The following is a 24832-nucleotide window of genomic DNA, read 5'->3' on the forward strand; positions in this document are numbered from 1 at the left end:
GGATGCAGGTTTATGGTCTTCCTCTCAGCTCTCTGTTTATTAATTTATTACAATGTTTATTTTACTAGCTCAATATGTGAGAGAGCACTGTCAGCTGGTTAAGTTAAGACGAGGAGAGAGATTTTAGTGAATTGGTCCATTCAGACAGTCCGTGTGAATGAAAACACTTTACAATTTTCTAGTTTTATCAATGACTATTGACATAGTCAGTTTTGCCTCTTTAAACCTAAGCATTTTATTTATTTGTGAGTGCTTTTCAAAAGCATAGCTTGACTGTTTTTGAGACTTGATCTTCTTGAGCTGCAAGCTTGTCTCATAATTCAAAATACGTTTCACAGCACTGGGTGTAACATTATCCTCTATATATCCAGCTCTATGAGTGAACTCCTTACTGTGCAGCGAGCACAGAAAATCATTTGATCGTGTTATGACATGCCTGGAACAGCTGTTGTAATGCAAGGAGAGACATAATTGAATCCCAGCTGTTTTTCCCTCTGACACGTCTAGCGCCGAGGTAAACGAGAGGCAAATCTTCCTAGATCTTCACTCAAGTTTGTTCGGATTGACACCTTTATATAACTTGTGTTTATTGACAGGAAAATTACATTTCACTTGACACTTTTCGATCTGTCAGTCATAAGGGTCATTCTGTGGAAACTCTCTGGAAACTGTCAGAAAGGTTTAACATTAAAGTGAAAGTTCAGAAGAAATTTCCAAACTGTCTGAATGTGGTAATGGAGAAATTACATGTTGGGGCAGAAAGTCTTAATGTGTTTAATAAGGGAGGGTGTGTCAGACCCTAAAGGTGTGCTTTGTCACGTTATAGTTGGATCAAGCTACTAAATGTAGTATTGGAAAATATTTAAATATAATGATAGTTAATATAAACTATTGAAATACATTGTGATTAGATGACCGTCTCTTGAAGCCCATGGTTGTGTGTGTTATGAGGATCCACCTCTCCTTGTGTCGTCATAGCCTAGACCCTCCTAACACCTTCACTGATCCAGACTCACAGTGGGTGACTAAAGTGGGTTGTGTTTACTGAGTTGAAATGTCTGGTAGAGCAGATCTCTTCTTCTTCTTATGTACAAGCGCAAGGTGTCCTCAAAGTCCAGGAAGGGTGTGATGTAATCAGACCAGCATCAAGATGAGCTACAGTCTAACTTTTGTTTCACATTTTCCTTAGAAACTCATATTTCTTGTTGATTTGGAATTTAAAAAGGCATTTTAATTTAAATTAAGCCTTTTATTTATTATTATTATTTTTATTTTAAAGGTGACTTTATTTTAAATCTGACTTTTTCCATGTTTAAGCGCTATAAACGGGTCCCCGGTGCATCTGCCAACCCATGAAGCATTCTCAGATTGATGACGAAAAAAGGGGATCATATTATATTATTACTGACCCTTAATCTGCACGTTTCCACCCACAGCGCCGATATTCTGTTATTGCAAGCAACAACGGTGTAACAGTTCTAACATAATGGCGAAAGTTCGAGCAAAGCATGCTAAGTAGGGCTGCATAATAAATCGCTGTACCTCAATATTAGGAAAACCATCCGAAGGCCAGAGGGCGCTCTCGCGCAGAAAATCCAAATATGCCCCGCAGCAGAAATCCAGGAAATCATGATCGTTGCACCTGAATAAGCAGAAGATTTAACTGCTTTCATTGATTCAATGTGACTGATAAACACACGACTTTGACAACATATGAGTTCTTATAATAATTTTCATTATAATAAAGTATATAATAATACAGTGCTAATTGACATAGCTTTTATCACTGCTTAGAATACTATGTGTTATGCTGCGTGCTTTATTCTGTGTAAGAAGCCACTTCATGTCAGCATTGATAGCCTTGTGGGCAGCGTGCCGACATACAGTGCTGTTGCGCTACGTTCGTTGAAACGATTCGTTGATTTATTTACTGTATATTACGCTGCTGCCACACAGGTCTAACAGAAACATGTAATTTCTTTCCCAGCTGTTTACGCTATGTTACGACTGTTTTTGTGACACCTGTGTGTATTTGACAGTTTAAGCGCAAAAGGACATGAAAGAGAATCTTAATTTAGTAGTCACATACGTGTAGTATGTGTGCTTCAAATATGTGTTTTCAGAAAAAAAAGCGTGTTCATATTCAAAATGATATATTACATGATCTGTTGGGTATTTTGAGCTGAAACTTTACAGACACATTCTGGGGACATCTGAGACTTATATTACATCTTGTAAAAAGGGGCATAATAGGCTACCTTTAAATCAGAGACATCTAACAAAGTGTGTATAGTGGATATATGTGCAATTTTGTGGTATTTTTACATTTTAATTATACTTTTTGCCATTCAAATTTGGGTCACACTTTATTTTAAGGTCCAATTCTCGCTATTAGCAAACCATTAAAACCTATGGCTTTTGCCCCAATACACTAATAATTTGCTGCTTATTAGTAGTTAGTTAGTAGTTAGTAATGTAGTTAAGTTTAGGTATTGGGTAGGATTAGGGATGTAGAATATGGTCGTGCAGAATATGTGCTTTTTAAGTACTAATAAATAGCCAGTATGTTATGAATAGGCATGCTAATAAGCAACTAGTTAATAGTGAGAAAAAAAATCTCTTCTGGCTATGTCTGGTAATTGTATAAAACAAGGTTAATGTGAAGAGTAAATTGTGTGTGTGATATTATCTGTGTAATGGATCTGATCCACCCTACTGGCCCTGTAGGTAAAACTCCTCTTGGGGGGTCATCCGAGTCTTGTAACAGCATGTGAAGGATTGACTATCCTGTTGTAGGACCCTTAAACGTAATAATGAGAGTTCAGTTTCAGTCACACAGTAGATCAGCAAACCTAGTAATTTACTGTAGTCAAAACTTAACATGAGTTTGATGGTTTCACCGTGAAAAGGTGAAAATCTTTTATCCTGTGTTAGACCTAGTGAGCTGCCTGTGTATGCAGCATTTTAGGGCATCATAGTTGCACTCTCTGTGTGAATTTTGAGTACATGTTAAAGCATGTAACTTTTACGTCTTAAAACAATCCCATTATGCACTGCAATCACAGAGCCTTAAAAGTATAGTTCACCGAAAAAAGAAAATTTGCAAAAATTTGGAGATATTTAACATCATTTGCTTAGCAGGGACAGTTCAACCTAAAATGAAAATTCTGTCATTAATTACTCACCCTCATGTCGTTCCAAACCCGCAAGACCTTTATTCATCTTCGTAAAAAAAAATTAAGATATTTTTGATGAAATCCGAGAGCTTTTTTGAAAAACGTTAACTGAAGGACAGGAGCTGTGTAGATTACTAGTGAATTATGTTTTTATCAGCTGTTTGGACTCTCATTCTGATGGCACCCATTCACTGTAGAGGATCCATAGTACACATAATGTACTTATTATCTTTAAGAGTTCCTGATGAGAGTTTTCATTGTCATATTTGGCTCAGAGATGCATTTCTGCTATTGCGTGCTTCTTAATACTCATCATGTGTGTGTTCTGAAACAGATCACTCTCACCCTCCAGTGGCACCAATTACAGTGCACAGAAACTAATCAGCTCTTCTGCGATTAAACCCAGACATGCACATACACACACCATTGTGTGACTAAATGAGATAAAGACAGCTACTGTGGTTTGAAAGTGGAGATGGCTCATGGATTTGTGCTCCCTCCTCCTGAATATGGGATTGAATTTCAAAGCAGGTCTGTTGGAGTTCATACGATGGCTCTTCATCAGACTCATGCCTGAGGTGTTGCCTAATATGGAAGAGCTTTTTATTATGTTTTGCTTTCATTTTCATTGTTAAATCATCATGTTTTTTTTTTGTAAATTGTGATGCTGGGGACAAAGTGATATTAAAATTCTGTCCAATACCAATAAGCTGATGATTATTTAAATACATTTAAAATTAAATATCAAATGTCGACTGTTACTTGTTAGAAAAAATCTCTAATGGATGTTCTTAAATGATAGAACTTGTGAATGACTTATATTTTCAGTATTTTTGAATCTGCAGATCTCTTTGTGTGTAGTTTCAGTGGTGGCATATTTAGGGCCCTATGATTTCGGCAAGGCGGACTGAATCCAGTCATAAAAATAGAATTTACTGTATAATACGGAATGTAGGTCAGGACACTTAAATCAAAACGTGACATGGACTAGTGTCTGTGAATATTAAGCTGCTAAAAATATTATTTTAAATATGAGTCCTGTATGTTCTGAGAGTCTCTGTGTGAATGAATGGCGCAGATGCACGGTTTCATTTACTACACATTAAAGCGCGTGTGATGCTTGCAGTGTTTTCAGCCTGTGCCGCATCAGTGTTTGAGTACGTAAACAATCTCCAGAACTGCTCTGAGACTCACTTCATGAGCATTTTACTGTTTCATTTGAGAAAAGCTATCGTCATATCGTATACAAACAGATACTTGAAGGTCTTCACAGCAACCTGTCAAAATAAAAGTTCAGTTTAACTTGAAGAAAGTGTGACAGAAGTTTATTAATGAATGTAATGATAGTACAACTACTACTAATAAAATAATTATTAAAACATTATTTTATAAGGAATATTTACCGTAAAAAATATTTACCAAAATTGAAAAATGTAAATGTGTTTTGGAAAAAAAGAGGAATAAATAAAATAATAATAAATAATTATTTTTTTAAATATAAAATCAATTAATTAGAGATGCTTTTAATTTATTAACATGTAATGAAACCATTAAAGTGCAATCCAGAAAATTAATGGAAAACACAGAAATTGGTCAAAATAAAACTAAATTTGAGAAAAAAATAACACATTTATAAAAATTTAATCTTAAAAATTAAATTTTTGTTAAACTTTTAATAAATTGCTGTTAAATTGTGTAAGTTTCATGATTTCAGTTAATTAGACATGCTTTTTGATTAATGTTTTTTAATTTAACCAATAAAAAATGATGATAAATGGAATCCAGTTAAATTAAAGCAATGGAAAAAAATAAAATGGATTTCATAGGGCCCTACATGCGGTATTTGTACTATATAATACGGCATACAATATACTGTTGTAGCAGGCTAAATCTGAGAGGTGATGTGGAACAATGCCTCACACCGCCATTCCATGTATAATGGCAGATCCCAGTGTACAGAGCTGCAGCATTTCCGGGAAAAGCCAACAGCGTGCTGAGAGATCGATATGGATGAGGTATCTTCTCATGCTTACTCTCCCTCCCAGAGAAAAAAACAGGAAGAGATCCCTGTTGGTTATTGAGTTTTTACATTTCTGATATTTGCCTTTGAATTGTTTCCACTCTGAAAAACTGGATGTCCATAGAAGCTCTTCCCGCCTGTACACGCTGGCTAGTTTCTCTATAACATCACTTCAGCCTCCGGATACGGTTCTATTTTTATATAGGAGGAAATGGCTGCAACCAATATTGTTCCTGCTTTGTCTTGCTTCTCCACCAGCTCCATTTTAACACCATTCTTTCTCGTTGTTGTGTTTTCCTGCAATGATCTAATGTAGAAGCGATTGTCTCTTGTGTATCCTTATTGACTGATGCTATTTTCATCAGTGGCTACGCTAACACTAAGCACCACCCGGTTTTGTTAAAGCTCAGGGAAGGAGGGGTGACTGTCTTGCCGTCCATGTGGCTCATTTTAGGATACTCTGGGTAGAAAAGACATGTGGTCATGGGAGTTGGGCCACTCAAAGCATAACTCTCCCATAAAAGACAAGCGTACAGAGAGGCTTTTGTCTGAGACTTGTTGGAGGTCGTAGTGGGTGGTGGTTGAGTCATATTTTTGAGTGTGTATGTTCATCTGTGTCACTGGCCAGAGCAATTTTGGAGTCTAAATGGACCCTGTTCTTTCCTTGTTACTTCATGTGGGTCTCATATTTGACTAAAACGCTTTTACACTTTACCAGAGTCATACAATGTGCTTAGTTGGTGGTAAATGTAAGATACTTGCCGTTCTCTGGAAAAGCAGAAGTAGCCACATCTAAGGTGCGGACACCATTTACACTTGTTCAGCAATTTTTTTTCCAACTGTGTAAATGTTTACTGAATGTAAGTGTGTTGATGTGGTTGCTTGGGTGGTTACTTGTAGGCACAAGTTAAAACCCTGGTATCTAGATATGGTGCCTCCTTAAGTGTAAGTTTATGGGATATTTTTGCATGTTTTATCACCCACCAGAATAAAGACGCAAGTCTTTGGGAAGAAAACTGCTATCTGTAGGCTGTTCCATTTCTTTAAATGACTTGTATTTCTTTAAATAACTTGTATCATGTTACACCAAACAGCTTTACCTCATGGCATCTTGTCTGTCCGACATTTAAGTTTTAGCCTGTCAAACGTGTAGTGCAACCACAGCAGCAACAATGGCGCACTAGATCGACAGTGCTTCTGTTGTAGAGTGGAGCGCACAAAATCCTTTGTTACATATAACAGCGAAGTTGCGTTGTCTTTCAACCCCGGTTGTGCATTCGTTTGGCGTGAAGTGAAACTTTCATGGTGGCACTGGTGCGTCGTATGCTTTGAGTGTAGATCCGTGGATGCTGCATTTGTTGAAGGCTAGCATTCCAAGCAGACGTAAGCTATGACGTACGTTTAAACAAAAAAACTAAATATTTGAGACTACAGACATTTCCAATTTATACAGTAATAATTTGATAGGAATACAATGTAACACATACCTTAATTACATTCAGGAATTTTCCTGTCAGTCAAGTTTTCTCTCAGGACAAAACACAAAATGACCACTGACAAAAGTGTCCAGTCTTAACCGGTTTGGCACAGACTACCCAAAATTAGGTTACACTGACCCAGCGCTGGGTAGGTATGTGAGGAAGTTCATAATTCCTATTGACAGTAAAAATGACCGTAAATGAACTTATAGAGTGCAGAAAAACTACCCAGCACCTTGGTAAAAATGTTAGAAATAACCCAATAAAATGACCCAACAAGCTGAACCCAGCATTTAAGTTTTAAAAAAAAAATACATAAAAAAATAACCCAGCGTTTTAGAGTGCAGAAAAACTACCCAGCACCTGGGTAAGAATGTTCAAAATAACTGAATAAAAACAACCCAGCATAACCCAGCATTTGGGTTAAAAAAAATAACTCAGCATTTTTAGAGTACAAAAAAAGAACTACCCAGCACCTGAGTAAGAATGTTCAAAATAACTGAATAAAATAACCCAACAAGCTGAACCCAGCATTTGGGTTAAAAAAAAAAAAAACAAGCCAACATTTTTGGAGTGCAGGAAAAACTATGCAGCACCTGGGTAAAAAATGTTAGAAGTAACCCAATAAAATGACCCAACAAGCTAAACCCAGTATTTGGGTTAAAAAAAATAGCCCAGCATTTTTTAATGTATGTGGAGTTGGCGTTTTCAAAAATAAGTATGAGCAGTAATGATAGTTGCTTTAGCAAACACAGATAATGAGTTATTTTGCCCTCTGGTTTGTCATAGAGTGACCCACCTAAAAACGTGCTTCATTTGAAAAAATATTTAATGACATAATTCCTCAAAGGTGTGCCACCTGAAGCCTTAAAGCACAGTTTATATTTAGTCCCATATAAACTATTTCTTGGATTAACAGCAGATTGCCTCAGAAGATTCCCTTTTTTCATTCTTTTGAACCTACTGAGTCACACCAGACCTTGTAGAGAGGTGGTAGAAGTCGTCTGCCTCCAACCATTTGCATGACCCAGTTGTTGCAGTACTCTATTTTCTCTGAGCTGCTTGAGTTCTAATTACCACCACTAGCTATGATGCTAAAGACCGTTTTCTTGAATGGGTGATGGTAATTCTTCTCCAGGGCTTCAAAGAGAAAGCATGCAGTGGCTTTCGCTGTTAAACACCCATCACATATCAAAGCCATAGTATGGCCTCTGGTCCATTCCTTCTACGAGTCCTATTGACCTAATAATGATTCTCAGCCTCTGCTGTGTCCCTCAACACTACCACCAGCAGCTCGCTGGCTCTGCCAGGTTAATTATTTCAATTCCAAACGTAGCCCTGGAGGCTGAAGGGACAGGTGACACACTAAAGCCCTTGGCGGTGCAGTCAGAGGCTGTCAGCAGCTCCCCCCTTTCCTCTTTTAATCTGTGTCTGTCCAGAGGGCGAGCGGAGCTTCCTCTTTACAGCTCTGACTTTGTAACGAGAGCTGTAGGACGAGAGACGTGCACACAGATACACATACATTAATTAAACAAATACACATAGCTGCCTGCTTCGTCTGCAAAACGAAATCGAACATGGCCTGATGTGAATTTACCAGTTAACTTGTTTTAAAGTTAGCATGAAATGTGAACAATTCATCCATGTGTGTTTAATGTTTTTATTAAATTTTTTATTAAAATGCAGAATTTAAACCTTGCCCTTTGCTTACAGTTGACCTCAAGCTTGCATTCTTCATCTAATCAACAACTGATGGATAGAACAAAGTCCCCAACATTTTTTTGATAATCTGTTTCACTTGAATGTTATGTCACAATATCGAAAACATCTGTCCGTTTTTCTGTTATGTTGCAGTCTTTCAGTCAGTCTGTACAATGTTTTCATTAGTAAGTTATTACCAACTCAGATCTCATGAGAAAATCTAACTATTTTATGTTTTGGTGAATTTGCATTGTATGAGTTAGAATGATTTGAGTCTTATGAAAAGTTATGATGTTTACAGGAAGAAAAGAGAGAAAGTCCATCAGTGGGGCATGTGCAGATCATACAAAAATGTGCAAATGAGATGAATTCATGCAAATTTGACATCAGTTTTTTGTATGTTTTGGGGGAAAAAAATTAAATTGCTATGAAAGTGTGTTAAGTATTATCCATAAGCAAACAGATACTACTTTTGAAAATGATGCACACTTACTTGAGATGAAGATTACAGTCATATAGCCAACTGAAAACCATTGCGAGAAAGCGGCACAACAACAAATGGAAAAAAGTGAATGAGTGTGAGGTTTAAAGTGAGACTTTTAGTAGTTAAATTACAGTCATTATTACATTATACATTCTTCATATCAGTAGTCTATAGGTGCGGTCACATTTACAGTTGTTCTGCAGATTTTCAGGGTCAAAATCGGTTGCTGCTTGTTTTGAAAGCGACTTCTGTGTAAACTGTGCTTCATCACTACACTATTGACAATAGAAAATGTTTTTTTCCTGTAAAATTTGTAAGAAATTTTGCTACAACACGCATAGGTCAATACATTTTACATATAGAAGAACTTGTTATGTTTAAACTTACATAATGAATTTTTTTTTATATATGTATATATGTGTAACCCTGGACCACAAAACCAGTCACTAAGTAGCATGGGTATATTCATAGCAGTAGCCAACAATACATTGTATAGGTCAAAATTATTGATTTTTCTTTTATGCCAAAAATCATTAGGATAAAGTAAAGATTATGTTCCATGAAGATATTTTGTAAATTTCCTACTGTGCATATATCAAAACTTAATTTAGTTTAGTAATATGCATTGCTAAGAATTTAATTTGAACAACTTTAAATGCAATTTTCTCAGTATTTTGATTTGAATTTTTTTTTTGTACCCTCAGATTCCAGATTTTCAAATAGTTATATCTCAGCCAAATATTGTCCTATTCTTAACCATACATCAATGGAAAGCTTATTTATTCAGCTTTCAAATGATGTATGAATCTTCTCCAAACTTTATAATGGCAAGGAATGGCTGTTGAGATTTTGTCCAATAAAGTCCGTCCATCCATCCATCCATAAAACACACTTCTAATTTTAAATTTAGAAACATAATGAACAGCAGAATTGCTGTTCAGAATATGCTGTCACTACTTTTAGTTTGATTCTTTTTATTACATCGAAACCATTGTGCTCATACTGTGTTATATTAAAGATTTGATGTAGCAGTATTCTTCTATTCATTGGGGAGAAGTAGCTTGTTATATCAAAAGCATGAGTTTGTCATTTTCTTTTTCTGAATGAAACTGGCCTAAATGGCACAAGATCCTTCCACTAGTGCGGTTATGTCTAAATTGAGCTGCAGTATTAGGTCAGTGTGTGATCACTGCTTGCTTTGATGCTGTGTGACAGCTCTGTTTCTTCTCTCTGACGTCCTGCACTAAAACCCTGCAACCGTGTACTGCAGTTCTGCATTACATGCATGCTGCTCTGCACTATACTTTCGCTCACCTGCTCATCATTCGCAAAGGGAAGTGTATCGGTTTTCATCTGCATGGACAGAAGGATGTGCAGGAGGTCACAGTGATAATCGCTCTTTTGTTTCTCCTTCCATCAGTATGAACGAGATGTAACTAGCTCATAACATTAGGCTTTATGTGGCTTCCTGCTGCAGAGAGCTGATCCTTGAATTTGAATTGCAAATGGTTGTGATTTTCTTCACTGGATGTGTTGGTGCTCTTCCCCTGCGCATCAGTGAGTGGTTTAGATTTGCTTTACTTAAGATTTGGTTTGTTCATTTTGTTTTTTGGAAATATACTAACTTGGGAAAGTTAACAGAGGCAGTTAGTCTTCGTAAATACAACCAGTTGTCTAGTGAACAGCTGTAGCAGACATGAAGGGTGTGTGAGAGTGTATCAGAGCATTTAACCCCAATCTCAATGTATAAATATCCTAACCCACTGACCCACACAGACCACTACAGTTGACTGTGTATTTATAGTGGAGTGGTGTTGATTTGACTCCGCTTCATTTCTGGAGTATGTGAGGCACTAAAGCTTATCTAATGGTAACATTTCCCTTTTAGGAAGGTTCTTGCAGCATTTAATATGTTATTAGTATTTGTTAATATTTAGTCCTGGATATAACACATCAGTATACCTTATAGGGAATATGCAGGGTTTCTTTTAAACACATCTGAGGTGTTGTTTACAATCTGTGCTTTAGCCCTGCCTGCAGTAATTGGGTCGTTGGCATGAAATGACAACCAGTGACAGCAGTGTCCTGCAGTGTGACATGCTATACTTCCTATACAGCTTATATATTCCTCTATATATAAAAGTGTCCAATAATGACTTATTATTTTATTTTATTTTACTTTATTAATGGCTGGTTGTTCATTTAAATGATTGCAATTTTATTTTTATCCTTATTTTTGTCCTTTCATCGTTTGTTTTTGGCTATGCCAATGTGTCTTAGCGGTGTGTGGACACAACCAGCTCACAATGATTAAAGGGGTCATCAGATGCAAAATTCACCTTTACATGTTGTTTGAATATAAATGTGTTTTTGGCAGTGTGTGCACACAACCACCCTATAATGATAAACATCCACCCAGTGGTATTTTTTCATCTTTATAAGTAATATTCCCTTTTTCAAATCATGCCATTCTTAGGCCACTCCCACGATAGTTGATTGACTTGACCGTCTCACCTTAGATCCGTTCTAAATGAGCTGAGTGTCGAAGTTTTGCAGCTAAAGTAAACATTACGCCTCGGCACCCCACAGAAGAGAGGGGCGGGGTGAGCAGAGCTCATTAGCATTTAAAGGAACATGCAACAAAATGGCTCGCTCTGAACAGTGCTGATTTTGACAAGGTAAAAGGGTATGTTATAGACAACGTATGTTATAGACTTCTCATTAAGACCCTAAAGAATCATATCAACTTGTGGAAAATGGTCATCTAATGACATCTTTAAAATCCATTCACTCTTTTTTTTTAATACCCAAAAAAACCTGAAGTCTGAGTTATCAAGCCGTTTCGATTTTCTGAGCAATATGACGGCATATTGATCAGGCCCTGCCCACAACCGCTGATAGACTGTCCTTTATTAGCATAATCCCGCCCTTAGCCAGTGTACGCTGTCTGCCATTTTTTCAGTGAAAGTGTTTTGTAGTTGGATGTAAAAGTGAACATAAGAATCTCCATTTTCTCCCAACATCAGAGCAACTGAGGATGCAGTGAATTAGTTTTGTTTTGTAATGTCAGCAAATACACAAAAAATGGAAGGGGTGGGGTAAGTGGTAGCTCACTATCATTTAAAGAGACATGCACTGAAATGGGTTGCTGTGAATAGAGCTGTTTTTGACAAGATGAAAAGGGTGTTTGCTCGGCCACTGAGGAATTTTAACCAAAGGTCGTGCCAGACATTTCACAAAGACCCTAAGGAATCATACCAACTTGTTGAAAATAGGCATCCGATGTTCGCTTTAAGTTTTATTGTTATGTTGATTGAGATACTGTGGTAAATATTTATTTTAAATATATTGCTTCTAATTTATTTGCTACAATCTTAAATATAATCTTTCTCCATATTGCAGCATACATAGGTTTTAATATAAAGTCCTGATGATGAAAAAAGTTAATGACATGCTATGCTTTAAATCATAAACCAGTCCTATATCAACATCTGCTTCTTGTGATCTCATAGATTTGTGAGGAGACTTTAATTTTATGACTTAATCAATCAGTCGCTTTCAGTTTAATTGAAATTTTATTCCGTCAAAGCTTTTACCTTGTTACAAGAACTACTGTGCTTGCATTATGTGCATTAAGCATTAATTGAATCTTGTGGTTATAATACTGAAGCATTTCTGTCGTAACCACCAGTGCCATGTTGCATTAAAAAACCTTTTTTCCAGTTTTTTGTGGTCCAATCAACTTGGTTATGAATGGTGGCCACAGTAATCGTTCTCTTTGATTTCCTTTGACTTTGCATTGTCACATCAGGTACAGCAGCTGCATAATGCGTTCTTAACCTGCAGATCTGATGGCTGAAGTGGACTGATTTGTAGCTCTCCTTTCGATCTAAATGAATAATACACCAGGGCGACTTTAATTAATTACTCTTTTTCTGTTCCACAGATTGATTGAGGAACTTTCCCATTCAGAAATCAGCTTGGCACTGCCACAGAACCAAAGGTAAGCTTTCTCTAGCACTAAAACAGCTGACTGCATTATTTTGTTTGTTGGCCAAAATTGACCAAAAAGGTCATGCGTGCTGTTTAAATATTGAAATCTCAGGTGGTGGACTGCTGTATATACAATATATATTTTTATTTTTAATAACTACTTAGTTTTAGTGTTACATCATAGACTGAGTTCCTTGAAAATTGTAAACTATTGTAATTTGATTTGATGACACTAGTGGTGCACTTACACACCTTAAAAAAATGTCTTTACTTTTTTTTGAATCAGTAGTAGAAAATTATAACAACAAAGTTATGATCTCATCCCACGTGCGTGACTGGCTCTGCTCTCGAAACATTTCATAATACTTTTTAAAAACACTCTGAATATTTCCATAGACATGTGATGTGTGTTTTGAAAGGAACATAATGTCTGTGGGCAGACTCAACCCTTAAAACCTCCCAGAAGTTAGCGAAATCTCAAATAACGCTGGTCTAAGCCTCGGATCCTCCTGTTCGCTCGCCACAGAGTCTGTCTGCATTGGTAATTCCATTTGAAAAGTGAAAGCATGTGGGGATGTATGGAAACAGTAGACCCAGTCTCTCCTCCGGGACTCTGATGGTCCTGAATTACATCCCTGTGTGTCGTCTGCCCTGTTATCAGGTCTGAGACCTGCCGCCTGCCGTACATTCCAGCGCACGTGTGCGCACTATCATTAACCCCTCGAACCCCGCCTTGAGGAAACCTCAGTGCTGCCTCCCTCTATCCACCCTCTCAGTTAGTGCCTCTTCATGTCTCGTCTCGGAGGGAGTTGCAGAACTGTGGTCATCTTCTCAGAGTGCCTGCTTTAGCTCTGTACTAATGAAAGGGGACAGTGGGAGAGGATGTCAGACCCCTTGGGCCCCACCAATGCACGAGCAAAGGCTTTACACTCTCAAGTTTCCTTGAACAATAATTACACAAAGTGTCGTTTTCCTCATCAGTGAGGTGCAGCGAAAGAGTGTTGAGTTTTCCCTCTGCGTTAAGTGTCTAGACCACTTGTCTAAGGAACAAGATGTCATGTACCTAGTGGAAATTTTGTAAAATGAGCAGACAAGGTTAAACTTCTGTGGAGGTTTCCATAATGTAAAGAGAGATTTTAATATTGTTATTTGTTTTTTTTTGTAGTTACATGATTCACTGGTAAAGGGCGTCAAGGGAGAACGAAATCAATGTCAGTAGCCTTGAAGAAAAGCTGAGATGTTTTTAGTTCCCCAGATGCCGGAGAAGAAGCTTTCCACACAGACTGTGGAAAGGTGTTGCGTTTCTAATTGTTTTGGTTGAGATAGAAATAGAATCTGAAAGTATGTGCTGCTCCCGGGCAGCCGCTCTGTCCCACTGTGTGCTGTTTTTGGAGTCTGTAGCAACTCTTGAGTTCAGCTGCTATCTAAAGCCAGCATGGCCCAGAATTTTTTTTTTAAAGAAGTAAATGCTTGAATTCTTTGGAATTATACTCTTTTTTTTGGGCCTGCCATATCTCAAGAGGTTTTGTTCGCTCTTTCTTTATCAAACTGATGAAATAGGTTGAACTGACGTTCAGTGCATTGTAGAAAATATATGTGACCCTGGACCACAAAACCAGTCATAAGTGGCACAATTATATTTGTAGCAATAGCCAACAATACACTGTATGGGTCAAAATGATCAATTTTTCTTTTATGCCAAAGATCATCAGGATATTAAGTATCAGATCATGTTCCATAAAGATATTTTGTAAGTTTGCTACCCTAAATATATCAAAACCTAGTTTTTGATTAGTAATATGTAGTGCTAAGAACTTCATTTGGACAACAGTAAAAGTGATTTTCTTAATATATATATATATATATATATATATATATATATATATAATGTATTTACTGTTACTGTTATATAATTCAACATAATTCATAAAAGAAAATATTTTTTATTTAATTTGTGATAAATGTGTATAATTTCACCAATAAATACTAATAAACAAAGACTTGTCCACAAACTAGTTTGGCTCTACTGAGTGAATATAGGCTAAAGTTGAAAAAAAAACAAAAAAACATTTACTTTCAACCCTGTTACTGATTTAATTTTAATTAATTTATTTTATTTTAAGCATTCGTTGATACTGTGTAAATTAACAAAATCCTTAAAATCATTGCTCCATGCTTCTGATTTCGTAACAGGGTTGCAAAACTGGCAAACATCATATAAAATAATCAGATAAAAATGTAACACTTTACAATAAGGTGTCATTTGTTAATATTAGTTAATGGTATTAACTAACATGAATGAACAATGAACATGAATACGTTTATTACATTGTTTATTCATCTTTTTTAATGTTAAATAAAAAAATACAGTCATTCATTGTTCATGTTAGTTCACAGTGCATTACCTAATGTTAACAAACACAACTTGTGATTTTAATAACGCATTAGTAAATGCTGTAGAAGTATCGTTCATTCTTGTTAACTAATGTAGTTAACTAATGTTAACTAATAAACCTTATTATAAAGTGTTGCTGATTAAAAAGATATTTAGTTTGACCTCCTGAGATGGACAAACATTTTCTAAAATGTAATTACTTCTTTTTATGAGCCTATTGTTAAAAAAAGTTTCTGTTTTTTACCCTTGTCATGGATAGTGGCATTTATGTGGCACTAAGGCTCAACATAATGTAGGATCTCTAGGCTAAATATTGGTCTGTCTATCCAAATATCCATTTTCAAGGGCCGGTTTGTGTGTCTGCCTCCTATGCAGCCCTCTAGAAAGGGTGTGATAGTTTTGATTCTATTCATAACATGTACAAACCAGGATCTTTGTTTTTGTTTGGAAGAATGGCCTTTGGCTGACTCGTAAGCTCTTTCAAATGTAGATCCTGAAGTGGTGTTGACCTTAGCAAACTTATTCTACTGAATTCTGTTCCGCCTTGACCTTTCAGCACCATACAAATCGACTGCTCAGATTGTACTGGATTCTTGAAGATAAGAAAAGAGCAAGTGGGTACAGGAAATGGAGTGATGTCAGAGCACCCACAGGAAAGCACGTAATGGAGAACTGCAATGTGCTTTTATCTACCCATTCAATGTGTTACCACAATAATACGATGTTTTATTATATTACATTATGTTATTGTTCAAAAGGTTGGTTGATAAAATGTTCAAATGTTTTTGAAAGAAGTCTCTTATGCTCACTAAGGCTGCTTTTGAATAAAAATACAGTAAAAACAGTATTGTGAAATACTGTAAAATATATATTGTGAGATTGTACAATAAAAAAGTGTTCGATTTTAATATACTTTAAAATGTAATTTATTCAGTAGCCATCTGTCAGGCTTGTCAGTCTGAAAACAGTTTTGTTGCTTAATATTTTAGTGATTTCAGGGTTCTTTCATGAATAAAAAGTTCAAAAGAAGAGCATTTTTAATGCATCTAATCTGAATAAATTAATTTCTTTAAAAAGAAGTCTTACTGACCCCACATTGTTATAATCTTAAATTTATAGATTTACATTGTACGCTCATTGATAATTAATGACTTCTGGTTGCTTCATGGCTGCAAATCTCAGCTCTCTGCATCCCTTATCAGTATTAAATGGGTGTAGTGTAGCATGGAAAGTGATCTACATTTGAAAACAGTTGTGACCAGCCCCAGGCTATGTTTGCATGAACTCAAATTAGCCTCAGCTTTGCTATTGATGAACTGCAGGTCATTGTGATGTGTACACAGACACTTCTGCCAGCCTGGCCCATGTTCAAAGCTCGTGGGTTTGCTTGAAAAGAGAATGGGCAGCAGTATTGATTCATAGTGTGGTGCATTATGTCTCTGTGGATGAACACAAAACCCCCTGCTGTGTGTAAATGGGGCCTCAGCTGGACTGTCCTGTACCAGAATCGTCATCTTTGATTCCATTCACTGTCTACTGCAGAAACCCCTCTTTCTCCTTACTCATTAAATTTAATGGTAGCATCAGCAAGACTGCCTCTGATCTGTCTCTGTGCTGTCACTGAATAAGGGCCCCTCATTTCCCTAAGTGCCCGAGGCAGACAGTCTTGCCCCCTTTTATCCCAGCTAGAGTTTATGCCTTGGCTATATATTTAACCTCTGAGATACGGCTGTGACTTTAGAGAGGCTTGGCTGATATGGTTTTGGTATACTTATAAAAAAAAAAAAAAAACGTTCTTTATTGGCATGCATGGAGCCTTTCGAATACAGGCTCTTTATAAATGTGTTATTTAAATGTTCTTTACACTCAGAATAAATGGTTCTTTTTAGGAACCCAAAATGTATCTTCTATTGCATCGATACAAAAAACATCTTTTCGAACCTTTATTTTTAAGATTGTTTTACTTTGTTGGATGATTTTGAGGCTTTTTAGCTAGAGGATGACTTGCTGTGTTTTCATAAGGTAGATTTTAAAGCACCTGCTTTGTATTTCCTGTGTGTTATCAGGTGTGACCCTGTTACTGTGCAGCTGGGATTGGAAAACTGGAGCATCTGTGCTGGTTGCGATGTCTGGGGAATCGCCAATATGTGTCGTTGGCAGACGCCACACCCTTCTGGGTCTTGAGATGTATAAAGGGGCATCTAGACATGAGTGTAGGCCTCATAAGCGTCATTTTTTTTAATTGAGATTTATAGCTTTCCATTGATTTATGGTTTGTTAGGATAGGGCAATGTTTGGCCAAGATGCAACTATGTGAAAATCTGAAATCTGAGGGTGCAAAAAAATCTAAATATTGAGAAAATCGCCTTTAAATTTGTCCACATGAAGTTCTTAGCAATGCATATTACTAATCAAATATTAAGTTTTAATATATTTACAGTAGGAAGTTCTTCGTGGAACATGATCTTTACTTAATATCCTAATGATTTTTGGCATAAAAGAAAAAATCGATAATTTTGACCCATACAATGCATTTTGGCTAGAAATATAGCCGTGCTACTTACACTGGTTTTGTGGTCCAGGGTTACAATTAATATTTCAGTTTGCGTCTATGCTTTTGGATGTGATTTTTGGCAAATAATGAACTATCAGGTGAATTAAATTGAATCACTATATAGGGATTACAGAATGGCTAATTTGTTAATTTGGAGTTTGTTTTGGATCCTCTGCTCTGCATGTAATTGGCAGAGCCGCGTGTGAAGACTCTCTGCCATTGTGTGTGTTGCCAAGCCCGCGTAGGGAGTCTTCATGCATGTCTCACGTTTACTGCACTCAGTTGTGCGTGAATGATGACATTAGTGATGCTTTGTCACTCTGTTGCAGGATGTTAGGACCTCTGAATCCTTCTTTTGCTTCCACATCTTTTCTTTTCCCTCCTCCTCTTAACCCCGTGCTTTCTCGCTAATGTGAATTGACCACGTGATTGACGAGACAAATGGATGGAATACTTGGCCTAGCTTTGGTTCCAGTGTTTAATTTGGTCATGGACAGACAGCTGTTCTAGAGCCAGACGCCATCAACTATCCCCAGTCTAGTGGGTTTCTGTATTTAGCGTCTTTACCTTTTGTTTTGCAAGATTTTTTCTTATTTGGATAAGGTGGGATGAATACCTTTTTCTCTAGCAAGGGTGGATGTAGCTATGAGTATTAATTACAGTAGTTTCTGGCTTTGGGTTTGTTGGTTCAAAGGTGAGATCAGAACAAAGCCTATAATATATATATATATATATATATATATATATATATATATTATTGTGTGTGTGTGTGTGTGTATATATATGTGACCCTGGACCACAAAACCAGTCTTAAGTCGCTGGGGTAAATTTGTATCAATAGCCAAAAATACATTGTATGGGTCAAAATTATTGATTTTTCTTTATATGGCAAAAATCATTAGGAAATTAAGTAAAGATCATGTTCCACGAAGATATTTCGTAAAATTCCTACTGTAAATATAGGAAAACATATATGAAAATATATGACAACTTTAAAGGTAATTTTCTCAATATTTTGATTTCAGGTATTAAAATAGTTGTATAATCCTAAATATTGTCTAATCCTAACAAACCATACAACAATGGAAAGCTTATTTATTCAGCTTTCAGATGATGTATAATTCTCGATTTTGAAGAAAATGACCCTATGACTGGTTTTGTGATCCAGGATCCACCCACACACATATATATATATATATATATATATATATATATATATATATATATATATATAATTGTAGTGATTTTTATGGTGAAGTAATATTGCTCTTGGTAGACTATCACACACGCACACACATGCATAAACATACATATACACACCAGTGATGAATGACCTGCGTCCTGCTTATGGACACACAGGAAGATCTCTTTTCATCTCTTTGTTGCTTCTGTTTGAAAGGATCATACTCTATTTGTTGTTTTCATCTTTTCCTGGCAAGTGAACCACTTGTACGAGCTCCCACCCAAACAAACCAACTTGATAGACATTTATCACCTGTAAAATGTTGTCTTTTAAACCAAATTATAGCCTAATGTCAAATACAAGTTTGTTTCTGTTGGTTGCGTAAGGAGATGTTAAGTAATTTGCATGTGCGTTTGTTACTTCATGAGGTTTGACCCTCATCTCCACTGAGCTTCGCAGAGGCGTTTGACCAGGGAGAGTTTTGGATGGCGCTTTGTTTATCCTGGTTAGGGATGTGGAAATGACAACAGAAGCATGGCAGATCTGACTAAATAAAGACACGTCTCCTGCTATTAACTCATAAGGTTATTTTAGTACAGACTGGAAATCTGCAGTGGCATCAAGTTGGGAAACACTGACGATAGTTTCGCAATAATGAGAAGGGAACTGCGTGGAGGATTTAGTGTTCTTCACTCCAGGAAAGGAGCACTGAAATTCTTGCTTTTATGTGTAGCAAATAGTGCAAGTCTGCAGCAAATTTAAACCTGCAACTTGTTAAGAGTCAAAGTCCTGGACCAAGTTAATTGACACATGGTTTTCTTTATGCCTGCATTGTGAAAGCGGGGACATTGTACAGCAACTTTTGCACTTTGTGTGAAGACATTTTAACATGCGTTGTATAACGAATTGGTTGATTGATTTGTGCACATTCTTCCTGGTTAACTCCACTATCTGTTTTTTCACTACAAGCTTGTCTGTTGAGCGCTAGATGTTGCTTTGTGATTGGATGTCTGAGTTCTGGAGGTAATGAGCAACAGAGACTTTGCGGTGCCACTGAGATATTATTTGACTTTTTTATAAACATTTAATCCAGTGCATTCCTTGGGAAGGAAAACTCTCCACATCATCAAAGAGGATATGTTTTCATACTTAATCCTGATTAACATACTGAATTAATGTATGATTAAAGAGTTAGGCTGATTTGGCGCTTAATTTTGTTCACAAATACTGAGCTTGTGTACGCATTCATGAGAAACCCATGAAAGTGCCTTGTTAAGCAATTTTCCTTCCTGTTTTGGTGTATTTCCAATTGAAACAGGATGTTTGGAAAGGGCATATTAAATGCTTTATTTTATTTTATTTTATTTTATTTTAGGAAAGGAATAAATGACTAGTCTTGTCACAGTTATGATGAACAGTAATGTATTTAGTCAAAGCAACTGGTGTTAGTGGGAGGCATTTGGTTGGATGATTGGTTTGTTAGTGCAGGATGTGTCATCAGTATTTTTGGTCTGTTTTCCTAAAATAGAAATTGTTGCTACCTTTTAGGTGGGCATATATGCTAATTTTAACTTTAAGGTGTACACTAGCATATAGATGACCTCAGAGCTATCACACGTCACAAAACTTATATAAAAATATTCTCTATCCAAATATAGTATCCATGAATAATCACACAACCCTTTGAACTGTTTTCCAGAATTTGCTTGAGGGTCCTCAGTGTACTTCTGTCTGTTAAATGGAAACATTCAATGGAAAAGTGCAGTCCAGTGACAGATGTGTGATGGGTGTAACCCTGTGCGGGTGTGAGACAGTCTTCATGTTCTGACTTTAGCTTTGAAAGGTCATGTAGACGTGCTGCTGTTTTTACACAGGGCTGGTACATTACACAGCAATTGAAAAGGCCTGGTAGTACACAGCAATTAGACCGCACGGTTACGTAACGGCAGGAGTGTGACTTAAGTGCCGCCCAGAGCCGTGGCCAGTTTTATTTACCTCATCTGTCTTCCTACAGTGTTTTTCCAGTGACATTTTCACTCTGGCTGTTATTTTAGTGTTTTGATGAGCAAATCCTTTCCATTCCTGAATTCTTTGAGCAGTTGTATGGTGTCTAGAATAAGACAGTCTTGTCTGCTAACAGCAGCTGCCTCTGACTAGTAGGTGATTTGTTTGTGTATTTTGTCATGAAATATGAATAGCCACAATTGATGCCAGTGATAGAAGGTTGTACACTTGGTCCATGCCCAGATTTGAGGTTTACGCCCTTGATGAGAACCATTAAAATCACTCCGCTAGATCAGCTTTCTCCGTTCTTTCCTGAACGCCAATTTCCTTTTCAAGACTTTTGATAATCACTCAGGTATTCAGGGTAGAGTTGATTTGATTGGATTTTACTGGTAACTTTCATGGGAATCTGTTTTATGTCTGTAATAATCCATTTTAGAATGAAATGGAATATTAAATGTGAAAAAAAGTGAAGGGCAGAAATTGTTTTATGCATCAGGAATTTATTGGATCATGAAAAGTGGATGTTCCACACCAGAATGGAGCCAAATCTGAATGACACCTCCAAAAGTCTTTGCAGAGGCTTTTTCAGCAGAGGCTTTTTCAGCAGGCCATGGAGACTGAAAGTCAGATTCATCTTGTGGTTTTCTTTCTTCAAGTCTTTAAATGTAAGGAATCATATTTGGATGACAAGTTGAAACTGTATTAAAGTGCCCCTATTATGCCTTTCATGCAGGGTGTAATGTAGCTGTATGTGAATTAGGGCTGTCACGATTCCTCAATTCATGTCGAGTACGCAATTTAAAAAAAAAAAATCCTCGATTGCATTTTGCTCATGTCTAGTAACGGCAAAATACCGGATGTAGACGAGGATCTGTGAAATGCATTATTAGACCATTTTCCAAGGCTGCGCAATGTATTAAACCCATTTAAAATCATAATAAAGCATAATGCTATTGTGAATTCACAAACGCTATGATTACATTAAACAGATATGCAGGTTTAATATATGCACTTCAATTATTTGAATACGTGTAGGTTACTATGTGCGTGTCAGAGCAACTCGTTCACAGTAAATGCTGCTCCACACTAACTGTTATTATTTACAAGCTTCTCAAGCTTCATCTCTGCATAGATTGTGCAGTAAAGTGTAAAAACAATCGTCGGGTCGTCTGCACCCTCTGCAGTCATGTTTATAATGCGTTATGTATTTTAAAAGTTGTGTTCAATAAAACCGTATGATTACTTGCTTTTGATACTTTATTTTAAACTAATTATTATTACCTCATTGCTATTATATATGTATTTTAAGTAATTTTAAAGGCTATTGTTCACTTAGGTTTATTTTTATTACCACAAAAAGTATAATTATCTGATCTCTCGAATAATCGCTTAATAGTCAATTACCAAAATAATTGTTAATGACAACTCTAATGTGAATGTAAACCATCTGCAAAGTTGTAAGGCTGAAAGTGCATGCTAAATAAAATTATTGTCTCCCAAAATAAAGAATTGACCAAACAGCCTAAACAAGTCGGTAGTAATTCGAATCCCACTTCCATGTCGGCTACAAGTCACAGGGTAACATATTTGCATAATGCCAGCCTATGTTCCATGTTGGCGAGTTCAACGTGGAATTTACAAAACGCTTGCTCTTGAAAGATGGCTCAGTACCCAGATTATCTGGACCGACTGGTATGTATGATAAATAATAGATGTTTATATTTTCTATATAGTGTTCAAAATATGGTACTATGACAGTGGACGTGTTGTTTCTGACACATGCTGTACACGGTGGACCAATCACAACAGACTCGGCCATGTGACCAATCAGAGCAGAGTTAGTTCACAGAAAGGAGGGGTTTAGAGAGACTGAATTTTTGCTTCAAATTAATTGTTTGAGAATCACTGGAAGGTGAGATGATATTAAATGCATATTTTAAAAACAAAAGTGTTGTTTGACCTTGCATGCATGTAAACCTGTTGTAGGAGACTGCCAAAACAATATTAGGAACCTTATAAATGGCATAATAGGGGCACTTTAATAGTCTTTTACAAAGATCTATAGGACTGTGTGGAAGAAAATCATATGTTACTAAAGACTGCTGTTAGGTATCTAGCGTGCTATTGGGACTTGGAGCTGAACTGGAATGTAGAGCTCACAAGTATGAGGCATCAAATGTAAACTTTTGCTGAGAGTGAAAAAAAAAACTGTAGTGGAAATAGCCATCCAGGCAGTAAATGGAAAGGCAATCATGATGTTGTTTGTCAGACCTGTTCGGTAGGACGTATTCCATCAGTCTTTGGCGAAATGCTCCCACTGGAGAAGTCTTAAACATTTCCAGCACACATCCTCAACTGGATTCTTGCTGTTTTTTTCTTTTCAGTCTCTTCTTTCACATTTTCAATCTGTTTTTCCCCCAAGCACAACGTGGCACTCAGTCACACGCATACTTTTGTGTTTTTCAGTCTCTCTTGGAGATAAACGGCTGCTTTAATAGCGCTTAAGTAACTCAGTGCCATAGCAGTGCTGTGGGATCAGTGGGAATACGGCCTGTGATCGCTCCCATATGTAGAGATTGTGCCAGAAACAGTGGCATTGGCTGAGCACCAGCATCCCTGCACCTCAGTCTGCCTGTTGTATGTGGTCTCAAACAACCTGTGCTGACTCAAATAAGATGATTTATGTTAGACAGTACCATCTGTTGAGCAGGAGACTGATTTGCACACTGCCAGGATGCCATGTGTCATGCACTTTATGCAACTTATCATTTGAAAGCTGTTACGTCTGGTCTAATTTGTTATGTACTGTTGTTTTTTCGAAATCTGTTTGTTTATTACAAATTATGTACAAATCCAGTTCATACACTACCAGTCAAAAGTTTCTGAACAGTAAGATTTTTAATGTTTTTTAAAGAAGTCTCTTCTGCTCACCAAGTCTGCGTTTATTTGAGTACAGCAAAAACAGTAAAATATAAAAATTGTTGCCATTTAAAATAACTATTTTCTATTTTGATATATTTTAGAATGTAATGTATTGTTGAGATTTCTGTGCTGAATTTTTTAGCAATCATTACTCCGATCCTTCGGAAATCTAATATTCAGATTTGCCACGTTATTTTCTACTTTTCCATTTTTTTTCCTTCATTTTTATTGAAAAATAAATGTCTTATCGATGTAATATGTGATGTGAAAAGGGAGAAGAACGAGTTTGGCCAAAGACTGATTCAAACTCTTGACGGATTCAAATTTTGCTAAACTTGTTTACTCATGTAAACTTTTACGCGCTTTATTACCTGACACTGGAGCTGCTGTTTAACCTGTGTCTTTTGCAATTTTGTCTAACAGGATGTTGATGGGTGGAGTTAGTGTAAATAGCCTTAGCCAACAAGGCAGGCTATTTGCGTTTAGTGCATTTATATATATTAGGGCTGTCGCTAATGATTATTTTGGTAATCGAGTAATCTGTTGATTATTCTGATGATGAAGTAATTGGATAATTATAATAATTTTTTTGTGGACCTAAGTGAGCAATAGCCTTTTAAAATGACTGACAATACATATATAATCGCAATGAGGCAATAATAATTAGTTCAAATAAAGTATCAAAAGTAAGTAATCATATGTGACCCTGGACCACAAAACATCAGAGCTGCTGAAGATGCAGTGGATTATGTTTGTTTGTGAATGGAATGCGCCTCCCGATCTACACTGTAAAAAATTAAAAAAACACAATTTGTTGAGTCAGCTTAAAATAATTTGTTATCCTGCTGCCTTAAAATTTTAAGTTTAGTCAACTAAAATAAGTTTAGTCAACTTGAAATGTTAAGTTGTACAAAGTAAC

General features: G+C 36.5%; 1 protein-coding gene across 3 annotated transcripts in view; it reads left to right on the forward strand.

Moving 5' to 3' along the window:
• The window catches only part of raph1a (Ras association (RalGDS/AF-6) and pleckstrin homology domains 1a), a 76811-nt gene that overhangs the window by 9581 nt on the left and 42398 nt on the right, over nt 1–24832 (forward strand). For all 3 annotated transcript variants that reach the window (XM_051118886.1, XM_051118891.1, XM_051118887.1), the window contains exon 2: nt 12806–12862. The gene's annotated coding sequence lies outside the window, so the exon portion shown is untranslated. The remainder of the gene's footprint in view (nt 1–12805; nt 12863–24832) is intronic.

This window comes from Labeo rohita, chromosome 9 (genome assembly GCF_022985175.1).
Source record: "Labeo rohita strain BAU-BD-2019 chromosome 9, IGBB_LRoh.1.0, whole genome shotgun sequence".
Lineage (NCBI taxonomy): Eukaryota > Metazoa > Chordata > Actinopteri > Cypriniformes > Cyprinidae > Labeo > Labeo rohita.